Source organism: Athene noctua, chromosome 4 (genome assembly GCF_965140245.1).
Source record: "Athene noctua chromosome 4, bAthNoc1.hap1.1, whole genome shotgun sequence".
NCBI classification, from domain to species: domain Eukaryota; kingdom Metazoa; phylum Chordata; class Aves; order Strigiformes; family Strigidae; genus Athene; species Athene noctua.
Genome location: NC_134040.1, coordinates 16,928,891 through 16,948,226, shown reverse-complemented (window position 1 = coordinate 16,948,226; position 19,336 = coordinate 16,928,891). Strand labels below are relative to the sequence as shown.

Below are 19,336 nucleotides of genomic sequence, written 5' to 3'. Positions count from 1 at the left end.
ATTTGAACATTTGCAGCCTTTAAACAATTAGAAATGTCAGAAAGTAAGACAGCCCATCAATCAGAAGTTTTCACAACTTCTCATTTGTATGTAGATTTATAAACCTTACGATGTCAAATAATAGACTAAAAAACAGAACCCTTCAACAACTTTTTTTTTTCTTTTTTTTTTTTTCCTTTTCTTTTCTTTTAAACCCTACAGTGTTGGAAACAAAGAGATCTTAAAACTTTCAAAGTGGAACTGAAGGAACTGCTGCCTTTGGTGAAACTAATGGTTCTGTCAGTCCACTGGTAACGACCAGTCCCAGAAGTCATCTGGGTGAGGAAACCACCAGGAAAGGTGGCAGTCAAGGAGTAATTAAAGCAGTTTTTAGCCTTGGGCAACAGACTACAATTGTCAGCACCCTGCATCCTTTGTTAAATCTAGGCTACTTTGCTTGCACCTGCAGAGATGGGGATTAGCCACTGAAGTCCAAACAGTGGAGAGTTTGGCCCACCAGCTATGCTGGGGTGTGCCATCCCCATCAGGCCCTTTCTCCATCCCAAGGCTTCTCTTCTCCAGCAAGGCTGAACACCAGCCACAGTGCTGTGGAGTAAAGAGGGATGGATTTAAGATGCAAAAATAGGAAAACCAGTATTCTGGGACAGCCTGGCATTAGCTGTTACTGTATCTTGAAGAAGTGAGAAAGGAAAAGGTTCCCAGAGGGGGTGGAAAGAGAGGAAAGAAGGGAGGGAAAGAACATATCCTGCATCACCACTGAGCTAAAACCACCACTAGGACCCCTCCACCACCATGAACCCTTCAACAGCCCTCTTCCTTCTCAAGGTGGAGGTAAAAACTCTGAAGCTTGGTTGAAATGAGGCATTTATCTTCTTTCAAGTCAGGCTGGTGCCTTGTGTAAGCACTGAGTTCATGCAATAACGTATCTTATGTCATTATAATTAACAAAGCCTTTGACAATCTGTGGTATAATCCATTCTTAAGATCAACTAATTCAAATTTAAACAGTTCACATGTCACAGGCTGTCTTAAGAGATTTCTTTAAAAAACAAACTCTTCAAGTCTGAAAGTCAGGTGGAGAGGGAGAAAAGAACTATAATTTTTAGAGCAGTAAATGAATATCCAATAGCAAAACATTTGGATGAAATCTGTTTATCTGGCTGCTTCTCCTTGAAAGAAAATGGGAGTTATCTTCTTATTTGCAATTTATTCTTTCCATTTGTGTTCTCAAAATTATTCCTGATCTAAGATCTTATGTTCTTAGATTCTCTGCTCATCGAATTTCATAGCTGTACCTCCTTAAAAATGAAATTTTAGAATAAGAAAGATCAAAAGATTTTTTTTCTCCGTTACATCCATAGGCACTCCATTATTTCCTCTGGGAAGTTCTGCAAGAGGAAGATTTCAGCCTTCTCACAGTATACATTAGAGTGAGAATGCAATTCACAACCAGAGCAGCTCCTTTGACTATTTTAGTTGCTTGTTTACTTTGAGCTCACATCAGACTAGTGCATTTTGCAGTTGGTTTGTAACTTGAAAACACAAGTTGAGTAATGGGGTGAAAATATCTCACCACAAATAATCCTGAAAAACGTGGTTTATTGGTTTGCAAGCTAGGAGGTGACATCAAGCATTCAGACATGGATACTCTTCATTTAATGCATCAGTTCTGCATAGTAAGACAGAGTACATTCCTCCCCATAAAATATACACAACAAAGTATTTAAAGATGTTCAGATTCAAAGACATAACCATCTGCTTATCACAGACATCTGTTGCTTCAAAGCAAAGGACTATATGAAAGGTTCAGAAAGCTTTAGAGCTCAAAAGATGCATTTGCCAAGAGACTAATGGAACACATGAATATACATAAATTCCAAAAATATAACAACTGCTGTTTTCTCCCTGGAGTGCAGTTACACCAGCTAGGTGTGTGAGAGTTCAGTTGCAAAGAAGAAAAAGCTACCTCAGCTCTTACCCATCTCTGTACTTAAAATTAAACTTTTTGTTATTCTCCAAACAGTCTTGAAAAGCAACATCTTCCTCCATCAGCAGACGAATCTGACTTTCACACCGATCTCCTACATCTCTGAATCACTCCTGCCGATGCGCCTTCAAAATGTGATTGTTTTCTCTCTGCAAACTTCTTTCTACAAAGCCTTTCTCTATTCTTGCTCAGGGAGATGGCACCCCGGATTCACTGGGAGCAGCATGTTGCAGCTCCACAGCCCTGCATGTCTATTAATTTCCTTGATACTTTGGCACCCAGGTCTGACTGCCTGGCTGAAGTCAACAAGGGCCTTCCCACCCACTTCAACAAACCCCGAGCATCTCCCTTAATGGGTGGTGCCCCTTTCCCCATGTGGGTCTTGCATTGTCATGGAAATTAAGGTCTACAGGAGGACCGGGATAGGTAGTAAGCTCTTTGGGGCAGTGTCTGTGTTCCTCTGAGCCCCTGATGAAAGAGGTGATTGCAGTGATGTATCTGCAAAAAATAAAATTGGTATTTCCCTAAGGATATGTGTCAGATCTCCACTGTGAGAGTTGGAGGGCAGAGTTTGCACCTTTCATGCATGTGGGTCTGGAGGGAAGTACCTGCTAAAAGTCACTGGGAAACGGGGAAAAGTGTGAGCCAAATACAAGGTGCAAAGTCAGAGGGGTTAGGTGCTTTTGGAAAGGCTGCAAGGAATGCAAGGGGGCTAGAGGCTCTCCAGACAGGAAGATACTGGGAACCATGAGTGTGTGAAATTTCTGTCTCAGATTAATACCACCTGTACCTGGTCAATGGAGCTATTTGAGCTTCCTGGCACAATACCCAGTTTCCATTTATTTATCACCCTATCTGCATATGGGCAGCCTTCAAAAGGGCAGGGAGGACCTCACAGACAGGAAGAAAAATTTGGGATTTCAATGCCTGTCTGCCAGGCCTGTTGATGCCAATACATACATGAACTGCATAGAGAACAGGGAAATATTCATGACCTTAAATTACATTATGAAGCTCAGAGAAAACTGATCCATCCCCTGCAATAAACTCCAAATAACCATGTAGAAAGAGGTTAATTTAAATATGACCATGAACATCAAGATAAATTTATAAAGTAATCAAAATATTTCTTCTGTCATTTTATGTTCCTCTTAGTCACATAATCTGTGACTTGTTAAACCTCACTGTAAAGCATATAGAAATCCCACAAGAAGGCAAGTTTAACATGGGGGTTACACACCACCTTTAGGTTCACTAATGTTGCTTTATAAACTACCCATCTGCTCTTTGGTTTCCTTTGCACAGGTTTTGCATTTTCCTGCCAGTTTCCCGTTGTCCTTGAAATCAGAGTAACAAGAAATTGAAGAAATGTAGAGTTCTCTGTGCTGATCACAGAGAACAGAAATGGTCAACGATCAGAAAAGCAAACAGTCTGCCCGAACTGTGTACAGATTCTGCTCCTTACACGACTCACAAGCAAAACATTTCTAGAAAGGTTATTTATTTATTGTGCCAACACACTATTCAAAGCAACAGCAAGATAACGACATTACTAGTCTTAGGAAATTAATCTGAAGTTTAGATTATCTCCAGTTTTTATGATGCAAGAGAATATACGAAGTTTGCTTCAGCGAAGTAAAGCCCTTTACTTACATGGCTTGCAAGAGCTTCCAGCAGCTGGAGTCTCTGAATTGCGGTGCATGCAGATACTGTGCTTTGCTGAAAGCCCCCTAACTTGGGCACTGGAGACAGCACATAACTCACTGGTGCTTTAGCTTTATAAATAATTTCCTTTAAAAATACTCTCGCATGTTTTTTTTATCAGTGGTGCACACTGAGAGTAGACTGCAAAGCAGAAAGCCTGTCTGGTGATATGAGGAAAGAGTTCCCTCTCAGCTGAATCCCCAAAAAAAAAGGAGTCCTTGACCTCGACAACTAGAATAAATCTGCTCTATCTGTTGGCTCTTTTCTGAATGCATACTTGAGCAGTAACATAAGAGTGAGCGATCGGAGCGCAGGAACTGTGGCATGTCATGCTCTGTACCGGTAGGGTATGTGAGCAATCCTTCTAGCCCAGGCACAGCAAAATGAAACACAATGTGTGTTTTCAGCTTTTATTTTGTTCACATATTTTAAAAATAAAGATGACAGGCTTCTCTATTTCAGTTCACAGCTCCCAAGTGGCAGCACTCTCAGCTCTGTCCCCTCTGCTGAGATTCCTTGTGTTCCAGATGAGGTTACTGTTGACTTTCTATTTCAATTCTTGATTTTCTGAGAATCTCTGTATCTCAGCCAGGAAATGTAACCCAGACTGAAGTTTAGCATTTTGGACATCATAAATGCAATGAATCGCCTGCAAGCAAAATGAGTTTTTTTCAGATTTTTTTTTTTTCTCCTTCAAAGGATCTGTTTACTTCTTTTTTCTCTCTCTCTCTTTCCTTTGGTCTATTTAAACTTATTAAACTTCAGAAAAACGATCATAGCTTTTGGAGGCAGCCCTTAGTAGAACAGTGAGACAAATATGAAAAGCAAGCTAATGATGTAGCTTAAAATAGTTAAATGTAAGGTTTCAGCAAAAACGAAGTTGCCTGCTCCATTGTAAAATTATATTTACAAGAATAAAGACATCATTTTAAACATAGTCATTCTATTCCCAGACAATGAGGACAGAGGTTTTATGGAGACAATTGAAAAAACCCCATATTTTAGGCATAATAAAAGGAGTAGCAAAGAGATAAGAAAGAAAGAAAATGGAAGTCCTCATTATTCCATTGTATTGTGTTGCAAAAGAAGGAAAAAGGGAAACAAACCATGTAAAAACCAGACTTTAATATATTGTAAATGCAATATTCCTGGCTTTATGAAACATAAAGAAAAAAAAAAGCCATAAAAACTTTGAATAATAATTTTTAGATTAAGGAAATAATAGTTTTTAATGAAGAATGATCAAATGAACTCTTTTGTCCAGTGTGTTATTCGCCTTATATGACAATGGACTTGAAAAATCCCCTACACATTTTATATGTGTGCTATCAAGGTTTTTCTTGCACCTCAGACTTGGGTTCAGTTTCTGTTGCTGCTTCTTTTTTTTTTTTTTTTTTTCAACTTTATTAAGACACTAAACCATGTACAACTTCAAAGTTGTTTTTTGGTAATTCAATTGTCTCTCCCAGTTGTAGCTGACTAGTAATAGCAGTGATATATTGTGTTGAATGAGAGAAGTCTCAGTTTCAATTTAGTTTCCATTTATATCCACTTCCTTTGTCAAATACTGAAACTCTAAGTCTACAATAAAAAAAACTCTTTTCAGCTCTTCCTGCTGTTTCCCCTTCCCTTTCTCTACTAAAGTTTTCAAAATGAGGCACTATCAAACCATATATGTTTATCTTGAATTTCAAAGTACTGGCATTCTTTTTTTTTTTTTTTTTTTTTTTCTAAATTAAAATTCATGTTTGAAAGCTGTTTCTTTAAAACTAGTGTGGGTGCAAGTATTGTTCTTCAGACACCAAAACACTTTTTTCTCCGCAGTGGCCTGAAGTCTCATACCTAGGGCTTATTTCCATAGGTTGCCATGCAGGGGTGAGCCTGTTGTCACCTGCTGTGATAGACCTCTTCCCTCTTTGCTAGGCCATCAGCAAGCACAAGTTTTCTCCCTCTCTCCCAGTTCAACTTTTCTATTTTTAGAAAATAGCTGGGATTTTTTAATCTTGTTTTATGATGCAGAAGCCTTGTGACCTGGTTTGTTGGAACAAGGCTTGGCACACAGGACTACTCACACACGCCCAGATTTCAGACGGCAGCCCCGTGAGTGGTGTGTACCAGGATCCCATCCAGCTTTATGTCTGTAATTACAAGAGGCTAAACTTCAAAAACTCCTTGGGACCTATTACCTGCTTCTTTGTGAAGTGTTTTGAGGAAAGCAGAATATATACCTAACTTCTGAGAAGCCAATCTGGTTGTTTTCAGTATGGACATCTGAAACACACCACTAATCTGAGTGCCAGCTAATTGTCCCCAGGTGTGACTCCGTTTCTGCTCCTGGCTTTCCCCTGAGTAAGTAACAAGCCATCGGGCAGGGCACTTGCTGCTCCCTGTGTATGGACGGTGCCATCTGTCCCCCAGCCCATTTCAGCCACAATAGAGGTGTGTAAGCCCTGCAAGCCTTGGGGTACTGCATTGTACTGTGGCCATGTACAATTGTGCCTCATAACTGGCGACAGCGTTAGTCTCTGAAAATATCATCTGGTTTACTGAGTGTCGTATATGTATTCACAGACTTTTATATAGGAGTTAACAGTTCACAAACTAAGGGTCATGGTTACAGTTGCAGTTGTGTATGTGAAGGTGGAATCTTGGCCAGGACCCCAGAAGCTATAACATAAACAGAAGTGTACAAAACTTGTTGGGTGAATTGTATGTTGTAATGTACTACATCAAAAACTTTATTTTTTTTTAATCTCCCCCCCCCCCCCGGTAGTAGTGTAAACCCTTATATGTAAATTAAAGTCTTAATGTTTCTCATTTATCTTTCAGACACCCCTCAAAAGATTGGTTGAGATGTGCTGTCTGCAGGCTGGGAGTGCTGGCCCTGCTGACACGATGCTGTGTGGTTACACCTGAGACCCTGAGAAAGGAGGTCCCCATGTCTGATATGACACAGTCCATTAAACTACCTTTATCAGACTTTGTTTTGAAATTGTCTGCTTTTACACACAGCTTTAAAAAGTTTGGGCATCACAGGGATATACAACCCAGAAATGCACCCCAGAAGCTGTTATTTCCAATGGCAGCTCATGAGGCTTTTAGAAAGCCCACACTTAGTTACTTAGTGAGAGATCCAACATACACAGGGTCAATAGGAACCACAAGGCTCATTTTCACTATTGCATGCAAACTGGGGCAGAAGGACTGAAACACTGATTCAGTGGCAATGCAAAATGACATGGCATGAACTAGAGGGCAGTTTTCCCTAGATGGTAAACTTTCATTACCTTTAGATTGCCATCTGGAAATAAAACGTTCTCTCTGTAGAGGTACAATGCTACCTAAGGGAACTTACACTGTTTCTCGGCTCAGGGGCCACTTTTGGTGGAGGAATTGAGCTGCCCTGTCCATCATGACTTGATCTGTCCCTGATACAGGCAAGCTGTCTCCTGCAGGGCTGCCTTGGGGATGTGCACCACGGTCTTCAGTGCTCCAAGAGAACATATTTGCAGAGGTGCAGCATTAGAACAGAATAACAGGAGTAATTTCAGTTGGAAGGGACCTTTGGAGTTCATCTCATTCAACATCTGCTCAAAGCAGGTCTAATCCGCTGGCAGCTGTCCCTGCAGTATGAACCATGCTGACTTCATTATACAGGGTTTTCCACTCCATACAGCACACCTGACCTCCATTACCCCCAAGAGCAAGGACATGACTCAATGATCATGATTTTGCAACCCTTATCCCAGCTAATTATAAACTCTCAGTTATTTCAATATTTGATCATTCAATCATTTGATTATACTTATTTGGCATGGAAGCCAGAAAATAATATCTCCTTTTACAGATGTGGATCCAGGACACAAAGATGACAATATTTGCCAGAAATCACATAGTCTGTGTGGAGTAAGAAATTGAATGGTCATCTCTCAGGGCTGACATTCCACCTGCTGTCAGCTCTCTGTGTATTCCTGCTATTAGTTAGCTATTAGTTATTAATAACCACTCTGCTATTACAGATCATTTTTTTGAGGCAAGGGGCAAAGTAACACAGCACTTGTGAGATGTCAGTTATGTAATGGGTTCCAGTGCTGAAGCTGAAAGTGGGGGAAAAATTAAAAATTTAGGAGCTAATGCTGCTCCTATACATGTGGTGGGCAGCTGTAATAGGGATCATCAAATGAATGATTCTTCTTAAAACACAGCCCTTCTGACAGTCTGGAATGGGATTCAAATTAATAAAAGCTGGTTTTGGAAACCAAGAAAGGCTCCCGTGATCTCCACTGCTGTCAGTAAGAATTCATATTGTAATGATCAAAAACTATATGAAGGTGAGTATTGCTGTAACTTGTTTAAATTGCAGGCCTGAAAAAACATACTTAAGACATCTGGAATCAATTTTTGTTTTGAAATCCAGTTCATACATAAGGAGGGCTTAGGAAGAACTGAAAGACAAGACAGTCTTGTCTTGAAAGACAAGAACAAAATGAAAATGTTAAACAAGTGGCTCATATACATGGTCCTCACACTTTGATCTCACATTCAGTGTTTGGTGAGCAATACTGTTTCATACATGGCCCCACCAATATATATATATATATATATATATAAATGACATGTAGCTAGAAAACGATAAACAAAAAGAATATAGCGTGAGTCACAGATCTATGTTAGACTTGTTCTGCTTCCTGGAGTGATACAGTTAAGCTTCTTTGCAACCCATGTGTGGATATCCTATACTTCCAACTTCTGGCCTGGACACTGTGCTGCATACCTGCTCAGATTTGCCAAACCAGCCGGATTAGGACTGTGGCAATATCACTTTGGGTGAGATGCTAATGGCTGTTATTTACCGGGTCTCAGCTAGTCCAGGGACTAGTGAACAATCAGCAAGAACTCAGGAGCTGCAAATTACTGTTGATGCTTCAAATAGCACATTAAAAAGGAAGAACTCTGACTTTTAAATTGTAATTTATTTTAATTCTAATGTGTCATTAATATATAAAAACCAATCTCCTTTTAAAATGTGTAGCGTGTAATATCTTGTTCGTACAACTTCTCAGTCTTGAAATCTGAATGGTCAGATCTTGAGCTGATATAAAACAGTACTGATACACTGATTGCAAAGGCAGCATAATTAATTCACACCAGTTGAAGTTCTGGCTCAAGAATGTGCAGAAGCGTGTATATTCCTTTTCTTGTCATGTGGGTGCCACTGGAAGGTGACTCAAGACCTGACAGCTACCATGGCTCTATATTCACATCAAAGCTTATCCTTAGGCCTTTTACCATACCCCATGGGGACTGAACATTTGTTTTTGAATGCTTCACTGAGCTATATAATTTAGGAACATCAACAACACATACCATTAAAATGCATCAAAAGCAAATCCCACACTCAGATACAAATGTCCTGAGCCTGCACTTGAGGAGCTGCATGATCTTCCATTTGAGGGTCAGAAAGGATTTTTTAATAAACTGCTTGCCTCTTAGAGATCAGGCAAAATGGATGAAGCCTGGAGATGCTTTAAGGCAAGCACATTCTCTCTCTTCCATTGCAGGGTGTATCTTAGCCAAAAGCAAAACCCGCTGCAACTACTGCTACTTCATCAGAGGTAGGAAGGCAAAAATAAACTCCCTTGGAATTAGAAAGCATGCTTTCTATCAGTAGCTTGTGTCACTTTCCCATCAAAAAACTGCTGCTCACGTACCTTTAACATGATGGTAAAACAGTATGTTTAATCTTCTGATAGCTGAAGAAAACGGTCCTTTTTGCAACAGATCAGATCCCCCATAAGTTAAATGTGCAGCCCTTTCTCCTCTACAACCTTGGAAAAACCAGTCAGAAACACAAATCAGTGCCCCCAAATATCATGTACGAGATATACCTGGAAATTTGATACAGCTTTCCTCCTTCAAATTCATCAGTATTTTCCTCAGACCTGGAGTGAGATTGAGGCTATTTCAGACCAAGCTACTGAAAACATCAAAGAAAAAAAGTTCTTTTCTCACAATCAGCTGCAATCAGTCTCCTTCCTGCAAGTGCAAGGCTGCCTGACACCAGGGTATCTCTGACCATCCCTCATGGGCACAGAATGAGGGAGGGCACCTCTTTAACTAGGTAGAGAAGAATCCACCTACACTGTATATCACCGTTTGAAGTGCAGCCCTGTTTGCAAGAAGTGAAGAACTGCATCACTGGTAAAAACTAATTTAATGGCATATGGTTTTTCGTTTGGGAAAAGGCTTCAAAACTGAGAAGCAGCTTGCAGCTTTGCAGAATAAACTGGTGCTGGTGCTCTCATTGTAACTCGGTACTGCTTAAGTGATACAGGCTTGTCTGGATTGAGTTTAAAAAAGTGAAGGGTTTTTTGTTTAGTCCAGGAATAGAATTTCTTCAGCTCTGTTCAAGCTCAGTGTTGTTCCAGTCATCTTCAGTTTTCTTCTCAAACCCACTGTTTTCCCAGATCTCTTTATGGATATTATGTATGGGAGGGGCAGGAGTGTAGTAGCTGGAGCAGATCACTGACAGCTCGATTCCTGCTCGCAGTGCTGCTGTTGACTCTAATCCTGTTTTCCTTCTGTTATTCTTCTGTTCTCCTTCTCACTCTTTCCTTTAGCCTACCTGACATTTGGGCTTGATGAGAAGTTCCTTGCAATCCCAGTACATTGTCTAATCCTACCATTTATTAGAAATAATGAAGGAGAAGGATTTCCTGACTGCTCTGGCCCCAGAAAATTCTGCTCACAGCAGAAGAGACTTCTGAGGAGAGGAGCACTGGTCATTGCAACAGCATCCCACAGCCTTATCACTATTCTAGCATAAGGCTTAATTTCCAGTGACTCCAACAGAAAGTTGTATATGAGGCTGTTCTGCCTTTTCTTACAACCTACTCAGTCCAATTAAACCTGAAACCCCTAACTTCCAAAACCAGCATGCTATGACAAGGCTGCAGTACGGGCACCCACATGCCTGGGGTTGCAGGGGCTTATTCTTGTGTGTGAGAGATCCAGGGGGAACAGCCTGTGTTGTTGGGTCCCTTTCTGCAGCAGGGGCACCAGCATATGAGGAATGAGGAGCACTGCAGAGTCTACCAGGATAGGACACCTAATTAAATCCTATTTTTAAAGGTGTAGCTGAAGGAATTGGTACACCTGTCCATTTCCTATGTAACAGGGCTGGGTTTAGCACAGCAGTTTGCAGATCGAGTTCAGTATTCTTTCTGATTTACCTCTTAGGTAATAAACCCATAAACCCCCAGGGTTCAAGTAACACTGTGCTAACGAACCTGCCTCTCTGCCTCCCTGAGCACCATGTTCCCGGCTGCACAGTGACCCACCGCATCTGGGAACAGCCCCACTGAGCCCTGCTGTCCCCAGCTTGGTGCCCCAGGGTGGGGGTCCACAGGCTGCTGAGGCCCTGCACAAGGACCCTCCTGTTCCCACAGCAGATTCTTTCTGTTTTGTGGATGCCCAGGCATTCTGACCTGCCTCCTGCTGGTAGGGGTTGTCTTTTCCCATCACCTCTCACAGACACGCAAGACCCAGAGACCTCTGGTGGCAGCTCCCAATTTCTGCCCTTCTGCAGAACTGGGCTGGTGTTGATGCCGTGTCTCCAGGAGCCATTAAGATTTTTTTAAGCCTACTGTATTGCTGTTACTTCAGTGCTGCTTGTGCACGGCAGACGTGCTGTGGCTAGGTGCCAAGCTGCCTGGGGAAGAGCCTTTTTTAATGAACAATAGCACAAGCTGTAAGCAGTAGGAACTGGTGGTCTGAAGTGTGTGTCAGCAGCAGTATGGTACGTATATTGTTTGTGTGCTGAACGGCTCAGTGCATGTGCATATGCTGAAATACAGATGCTCCAAGGTTGGGTGTGGCCTCCAGCACTGACACAACACAGGTAAACACAATAATTTTCTCAGTCTTATCTGAAATGGGTTTGGACTTGGGCTCATTCCTATCAACACCTTCAGCCACTTTGTTGAGCGAAGTGAATACGGTCTCTGTGAAAGCTTTTGGCACAGCCCTGCCTGGGGTTTTGAGCATGGCCTTGTCTGAGCACCGCGCTGCACTCCAGACTTCGTTCTCAGGCAGACAGGGGTGGAAATAACGTCTTCAAAAGCGACAAGGCGTGTGTTGGATCTGCTGCTGAGGCCTGCCTTTGGCACCCCTACAACGGGGGGCTGCAACATCTATTACATATAAATAATGCTCTGAAGGCCTAAATAGATAAATATTTGAGTTGTTGATGAAAGGAACCATTGCCAGCCGCTTTTGGCCAGTAGAACAGGAGTGTGTCCCACTGCCTCAGGTTGAAAAGGTTTTGGATGTTTAAGGTTCGCAAAAATTAGAGGGAGGAAGATCTGGTAACTATCTGACACATGTTTGCTTCATTCATGGACAAATTAACTTTAATTATCCAATTTCTAAATCAGCTTTAAGTGGAAGGGCCCCTCCTCACCCCCCACTGCTGCATATTTGGGGGATTAAGTTGTTTGTTTTTAGTGATAAATTAGAAACATCTGCTTCCGCTCCACACTGGAAAGAAGGCACATACAGCAAAGTGGGCTGCTCTGACACTGGGGGGATTTGGTACCAGGGCATGGTCCTGCCCACCTATGGTCATGGGATCCGAAAGGATCAGGCTCTCTCCCCTCTGCACAGGGGCTCGGTGGGGCAGAGGAGGTGCATGGGTGCTCCTGCGCTTGCTCAGGATGGTTTCTGGAGAGGTTGGAGCAGTGGTGAGCATCTCCAGCAGCGTGAACTTGGCAGAGCCTTCCTTTTAAGGGTGTCTTGGCAGTTCTGTGCAAGCGAAACTGTTTCTGCTATGGGATCATCAAGTCTTAATGTCAAGGAATCCAAACCTTCTGCCAGAGTCGCTGCAGAGGTTGCTCAAGCATGAGCAATGATGGCAGTAAGCGGCCCGGCCACCCCTTCTGATGAAGAAAATGGTGCTAACTGAGGGAAGGGAGATGTTTTACAACCCCAGTGTATCCCTGCAGAGGTGATACAACTTCATAATTGCTGAGGCAGGTTGGAAATGGCCAAGAGACACACCACATCAGAGCACTTCAAAACACTTTCACCTCATGCAGGAGGTATGAAAACAACCCTCCTGGCTACAAGCCATTATCTGCAGGAGTGGAAAGCTGGGTCTAAATCCTGCCAGATGCAGCAATCCAAATATACCCTGGCCATCCATGGAGCTACACACACGATGGACATGGTCCGTGCATCCCCTTACAGCATCCCCTGAAGGGAACTGCGAGGATTATTTTGACTTCAGTGCGGCCTGGATCTCACTGCAGGTTTTAGTACATGCCCGATTGGGCTGCAGAAACATATGTTTTACACACATCAGTCAGATATATTTTATTCAGCTTTCAGCAATCAAAACTCTCAGACAGCAGCCCTGATCTGCAAGAACAGAGCATGTTTGCAGAAAGGGAGAAACCTAGATGCTGGGTGGTTTCTAACAGCTCTTGTTCCTAAGATGCCCCCTTTTTCTGCCTGGATATTTTCTCCAGGTGAGTTTGAGGATTATGTACATTTAACCAAGACTTTTCAATAATCTATCAGATCTGTCAGCAAGAAACCCGAGGCAGGTTCAGTGCATGCTGTCAGACTGGCTGTACAGTACAAGTTGGACACCTCCTGGTAGTGCAGGAGACACTGTTTAGGTGTAATGTAAAGTACATGTATATCTGTCTGAGAAATTCCACGCACAGAAATTTTAAATCACAGTTCTGCCTGAAGCAGTCTACAAAATCATGACCGAGGGGCATGGCCTGTCAGTGTGCAGGGAGTCATCCTAGGCAGTCCTGAAGAGGAAACTCTCAATTCTTCTTAAAAAGCTGAAGGTAAACTCCAATGCAGCCTCCAAAACCCCATTCCAATGTAAAGCAGTGTAATCTCACTGTAAAGCTTAAAATACAGTGAAATGCATCCTCTTCTCTAGAGAAACTAAAAAACACACTCTGCACACCTGTGGAACTGGGTGTGCAGCAGGGCCTGTCTGAGACCTGGGGACCAGGCCTGGGCAGAGATGTCCTGCTCTGTCCGGGGGTGCAGGAGGGAGGGGAGAGGTAGCAGAACAACCTGTTTCACAGTTAGCCAGGATCACTGACCCTGCTTGTCCTGCCTGAGCTGTTTCCTTCTGCCTGACTGCTGGCCTTACTTGATCTTTGCATTCCCATGGGGGACCTTTGGATACATGATGAAGTTGATGATAATGAAGTTGAATCAGGAAAAGGAACTTTTTTTTTCCCAAGCTGGGGAGAGAAGTGAAAATTCTCTTCTTCCAGGAGAGGAGCAGGAGATGTGACCTAGATCCCAGACCTTTATGCTAACCACTTCTCTGGAGCATAGACCGTCCTGTTCCCACCCCCAAAATCACTACCTCTCCCTGCAGTAATTTCTTGCTGCCGCACCTCAAAGCTGGTGCTCAGAGATCGTCTGCAGACACGTATCACCACTTTCTAACAGCAATGTCTGCACTGAGTAACAGAAACAGTAACTCAGGAGAGGCCAAAGCAGCCTTGGTCTTCCTCCAACCACTGGGAAATCAGGTCTCAGGAAGATGGAGAGTGCTTTCCCACATTATTTGAGCAGGGGTTACAGTATGGCCCATTGACTGCCATCACTTCTGGGAGGAACAGCTGCCAGCAGGGCCCCCCTAGAAGCCCCCTATGAGGGGTAGTAAAGGGGGACCCTGTGGGTAAACACACAGACATGCCAGGAAAATGGAAGGGCTATGAGAAGGAGGATACCAGATTGGTAATTTGCAGGAGAAAAAGGGTAGTGGGACTGAAGAGAAGTTGAAAAGATGTGTGGGACTGGGAGGGTTGCTAATACAGGGCTATGATTAAGGACTGTTCTTGGGTTTTGGGACCGAAAAAGGACAGGATCTGGAAGATAATTTTCAGAGCACATCCATGCAGAGTTGGAGCTCATAAAGACTCAAAGGAGCCAATTGCTCTGTAAAAAATAATACCAACATGATGTCTAGAATAAGCAATGGATGCATAGAGTAACCTAGGTGTTTCTCTGCTAAGTCCCAAAAGATCCACTTCCACTGTTTAATGACAGTGAAAAAGGATTGGAAACAGCAGTCTGGGGTGTGTTGGGGAGGTGGGATCAATCCCCAGGTGCATTGAAATGCAGCAGACCGGCGCTGTGCAGGGCTATCGAGGCTGGCGTAACATCAAGTTTTTATAGACTGCTGAAAAGGGAAAAGACTTTTGGTCCTGAGTTGTAACTGCTAGTGAGAATAGCAGATGCGTGTTCCAGCATGGGGAATGTCTCCCTCCAAGAAAAGGGAGAGTTTTCCTGGACAAATCCAGAAAAAGTTCAGACTTTTTTTTTTTTCCAAAGGGTAAGAAAAAAAGGGAGGTTCCTCCTTCAGCAGCTCACAGATCAGATCCCCCTGTGCTGCAGTGATGGGACTCCCACACTGGCGTGGACCCAGCCATGAGGCCCATTGGGCCAACAGAAAGAGGTGGAGTGAGCAGGCTCGACACACACCTCTTCAGCTCTGCCCTTCAAGCCCTCCTTGTTTTTATAGCATTATCACTCCCTGTTTTTATTGCACATTTTTTAAACTGCATTTCAGGTCCCGCCCCCATTATTAATATCCACTCCACTCTCATTTTTTCCTGAAAGAAAAATGTCTTTATTGAAAGAATGTAGCAAAAAGGGAGAGAAATAAAACAGAGCACATGAATTAATACATCCGAAAAAAACTCATTCCCTTACTGAACATTTCCCTTCCTTCCCCAGCTTTAACCTCAGACTCATGCCAGATGTTCCTGTTTGTTGCAGGGTGTCTGATTTGGGGTTTGGGGTCTCTCCAAAGGGGGAGGAAACAGTGTAATCTTAAAATAGGGTGGGTGGCCTGATGGCATCTAAACACAGTCAACTGGATCCATTAAATCTTGTCTGAGATTTGGCCTCCACTTCTGTAGGCTGCACCCCATTCAGGTCTGAGAGACACGATACTCACACAGATGAGGAAGACAAATCCAGTAGATAGACTGAAGATGAGCCAATATATTTAAGCCAGCGCAACATATGGACTCTCACATCTCTCAGCCTAGGAAAGATTGCTCCCCACAGATTTCTTCTAGGTTTGCCCAGACTATGTGAAACATCCCAGCCAGTGAGACTTTTCCCCTCTTTCCCTCTGGATTATTTTATAACTGTATACCTCTTGCTGCCAGGACCTTTTTCTCATAATGCATTTTTAAAATGGTCCCCATTATCCTCTGTGATAAGAATTGGTTTTATACTAAACAGTTCTGCCCTTCCCAGAGCTACACTTTACAGAAATGTGTAGACTGTGTGATCATATGGTCCTGTCCTGCCCCCATTCCAAGGTTTAGTGAAACCGTAAAATATCTTTGAAGGCTTGAGTCAGGTCCTCTGCAGTTCTGCCTTCATTGCTTTGAGCTTTCCCATCTGCATCCAACATCAGGTGAGGCTTGAGGCTAGACACTCAGGAACAAATTCACACTGCTTTCTCAAAATGAAAATTAAATCCTAATTTTTGGAGAACCTGAACAATTTATTTCAGCATTGAGAAATTGGAGTAATCTGGATTTCTTCTTCAGCCCAACAGAGAAAATACCCTACTGATCTGCACCTCTTTAGAGAGTCTGTGAGCAGAAATTAATAGCTTTTGCTGACAGCTGCAGCCTGATGCCTGTAACTAGAATGTAAATCTGGCCAGTAATTATCTCACTTGCAGCGTTTATTTTCTGAGTATGATCACGAAGATGAGTCTGCAAAGCCTCTAGATTTCTCTGCCAAGGCAATCACATAATTGCTTTGCTGCCCTCTCGACTAACAAAGAATCCACTTCAGCAGATAAAATGAAGTTTTACCTGTCTTTGTGACAAGCAACCTCTAGGAATCAGAAACTTTGAGTTTTTTTCATTTACATGTATAAAAGTTTGCAGCCTTAGGATTTTCACTCCCCTGTGAGGTTAAGTTTTTCTGGTCAATCTAAATTGTCATTTTATCATCTGCAATGTGTCTCTTTGGTAACATGGATGTTATTTGATCATGCAATGACAGTATGCGGAATGTTGCAGTAGCATCTGTTTAAGTACTATAGAAATTAGGTTTACCAGTACATGGGACAGACCCGTGAATGGACGGAGAATAAAGGATATGTCAGCTCTATCGCAGTGGGACAGAGGATCTTCTCCTTCAGGCACTCAAGCCCATCCCTCAGAACACTGCTCATATGTGGATTTCCATCTACCTTCTCACCTTGCCACTGTGACTGAACCATAGGTAAGTGCAACAGTGAAGTGTGGAGGTGACAGAGAAGATGAAATAATATCAACACCATGGTCTTTATCTGCATCAGTCCCTGCTATTGCTGCTGAGCCAGAAGCAGTTCCTGTGGCTGAGATACTCAGTTTCAGAAACCATCCTGTCTCCTGTGTCATTAAGCAATATGGAGCTGGACCAGACTTCACCACCTTTACTCTCAATTGCCCATCAGATCAGTGGGGTATTGTGGAGGAAGGACAAGGAACAGGCAACCACTAAGAGAGAGGAATACGCTTCCCAGTCCCCACACCATGTAGTTCTCACCCAGGTAACACCTGGTGGAGATGTCCCTAGCTCTATCTCTCCAGAGCTCAGCAAGGATGGTGATGGTGGCCTTCCCACTCATCACAAAGCTTAACCCGGGGGCAGCTTCAGAGGGAAACAGGTTATCAGGATTTCCTCTGTGGCAGTGGGCAGGCATATCAGCCCCTCCACTTTCAGTTTTGCTTTTCCGCACCCTTTCCCCTGCCCTCTCTGCTCCGTATTTCTCTACTGTAAATGCATTTCTTAGGCAAAGCGTGGCCCATGGGGGCACAAAATCGGGGGACTGACAGCCTTGCCTTCCTACCAGGGAAAATCTGCTCCAGTAGCACAGGTGAAGTTGTCCCACGTCAGGCAAAACAGGAGGCAGGAACTATAGAAAGAAGGGATTTTCTGCCTCTCTAATGCAGCATGCTGTACAATGTAACTGTGTGATTTCTGAAGCAGGTTGCTCTTAACAGATTTCCATAGCTTGCACAGCAACAAGAGCTGTGGGTAATGCTGCACTCACACCCATATTTTCCTAAAACTTCAGCCTGAAATCTTCATCATTTCCTTGAAAGTGAGTGGGATAGAGTAATTAGCCACCATTGTGAGTATCAGGTTTTGGGCAGCTGGCATGCAGGCAAGCCTTGCCTCACCCTTGCCTGGATAATGGTAACCAGAGACTCAGGGGAAAAAAGGGAGCAGGAAACCACTAATCCACTTACACTCTCACCTACTCAGACCAAGGTTTTGTTTAATCACTTATGCTCAGCATTTAATTTATATTTAACATTAAATTCTCCCCTCAGTCTGCACATAGGTACAAAGTACACTGCTGGTAGCAGTGGAAGCACAAAAAGTGAAATGACCTTGAAAAAACCCAGCCAAACAGAAGAAACACCCCAACAAAATAACAAATGGATATATTTGTTAGAGTATAATAAGTTAAATGCAGGAGCTTAACTTTGCAAGATCACAACCCTAAAGCAAAATGATTTATTTGGTATTTACAGATATTATTTTTTTTTCAAAACAAGTTTCTATGAAACCATAGCAACAAAGGTTAAAGTGAAAGTTTGGAATGATGTTGGAATCATTCACAAGGGAAAAAACCAATAATCTCTGTTTCGAGTTGATGGAATGTAAGATTAAAGCTAAATAGAGAAAAATATTTCAAAAGATTTTAGACAATTTAATCACCCAAAACCCTGTGAAAGGTAGACATTTAAAACCATTCTTTTTCCAGAAAACTGTGTCCTTGATTTTTAAAAAAACCTGTCTGGTAACTTTCTGACAGGAATGTTATATGCATAAATGTCCCCACGTTTATTACTCTTCTTTTTCAAGACAAAACACATAAACAGATTTCACTGGAAGCCCTACCACAGTCATTTTCTAATGGAATCACACGTATCCCAGCAAAAATCTGCATTTCTCTGAAAGGTCGCTCTATTGTGTTTCCTTCTTCTAATGCACTTCAGGGAAGTCAGAATAGGAAAGTAGAATCGGTTACAACTTACCTTCATGCTCGAGTAGATGGCATCGGATTTTTCAGGGAAAGCAACATGCTCCTTTTGGGTAGTATAAGAGTTGTAAATTCAAGCCAACAGGTAATTGTTGGTGATTCAAAATCCTTTTAAACAAATTTAAATGCAGCGATGACAAATAATGCACTTCGTGAAAACTTATTTGAAGCTTGATGCTCTTGTATTGAGTTTTGTAACTGTCTGTCTCAGCTAAATAAGCTTCCACTCCTTTCCTTGGCCACTTGCCAATTTTTCTAATTTAAAGCAACTGTGAGCTTGCTGTAAAAGTCCTGCTGGAAGGAGCTCAATGTATACCATGGAGCAAGCGTGTGCTCCGGACTGAAGTGGTATGACGGCGTCCTAACAGGACCGGGGACATAGCCTCCCCAAGGTAATGTTAAATCATCTTCGGAAAACATGATACGCTAAGTTGTCTCTTTCTTGGTAAAGACATGAAGAAGAGGAAAAAATCATGCTTCTTCTGGCATGTAGTCCTCTCAGTGTGGGATTTGGGAGGAGCAGCAACTGTCTCAGA

The 19,336-nt window shown here is 42.7% G+C and overlaps 1 protein-coding gene across 4 annotated transcripts in view; it reads right to left on the bottom strand.

Annotated features, from left to right (window-relative positions):
• Nucleotides 1-18,867, bottom strand: part of C1QTNF7 (C1q and TNF related 7) — a 53,738-nt gene extending 34,871 nt beyond the window's left edge. For 3 of the 4 annotated variants that reach the window (XM_074904542.1, XM_074904546.1, XM_074904543.1), the window contains exon 1: nucleotides 3,641-3,888. The gene's annotated coding sequence lies outside the window, so the exon portion shown is untranslated. Of the gene's footprint in view, nucleotides 1-3,640; nucleotides 3,889-18,795 lie in introns of those variants that run through there. The other variant, XM_074904544.1, reaches the window with a different exon arrangement.
• Nucleotides 18,868-19,336: the final 469 nt, after the last annotated feature.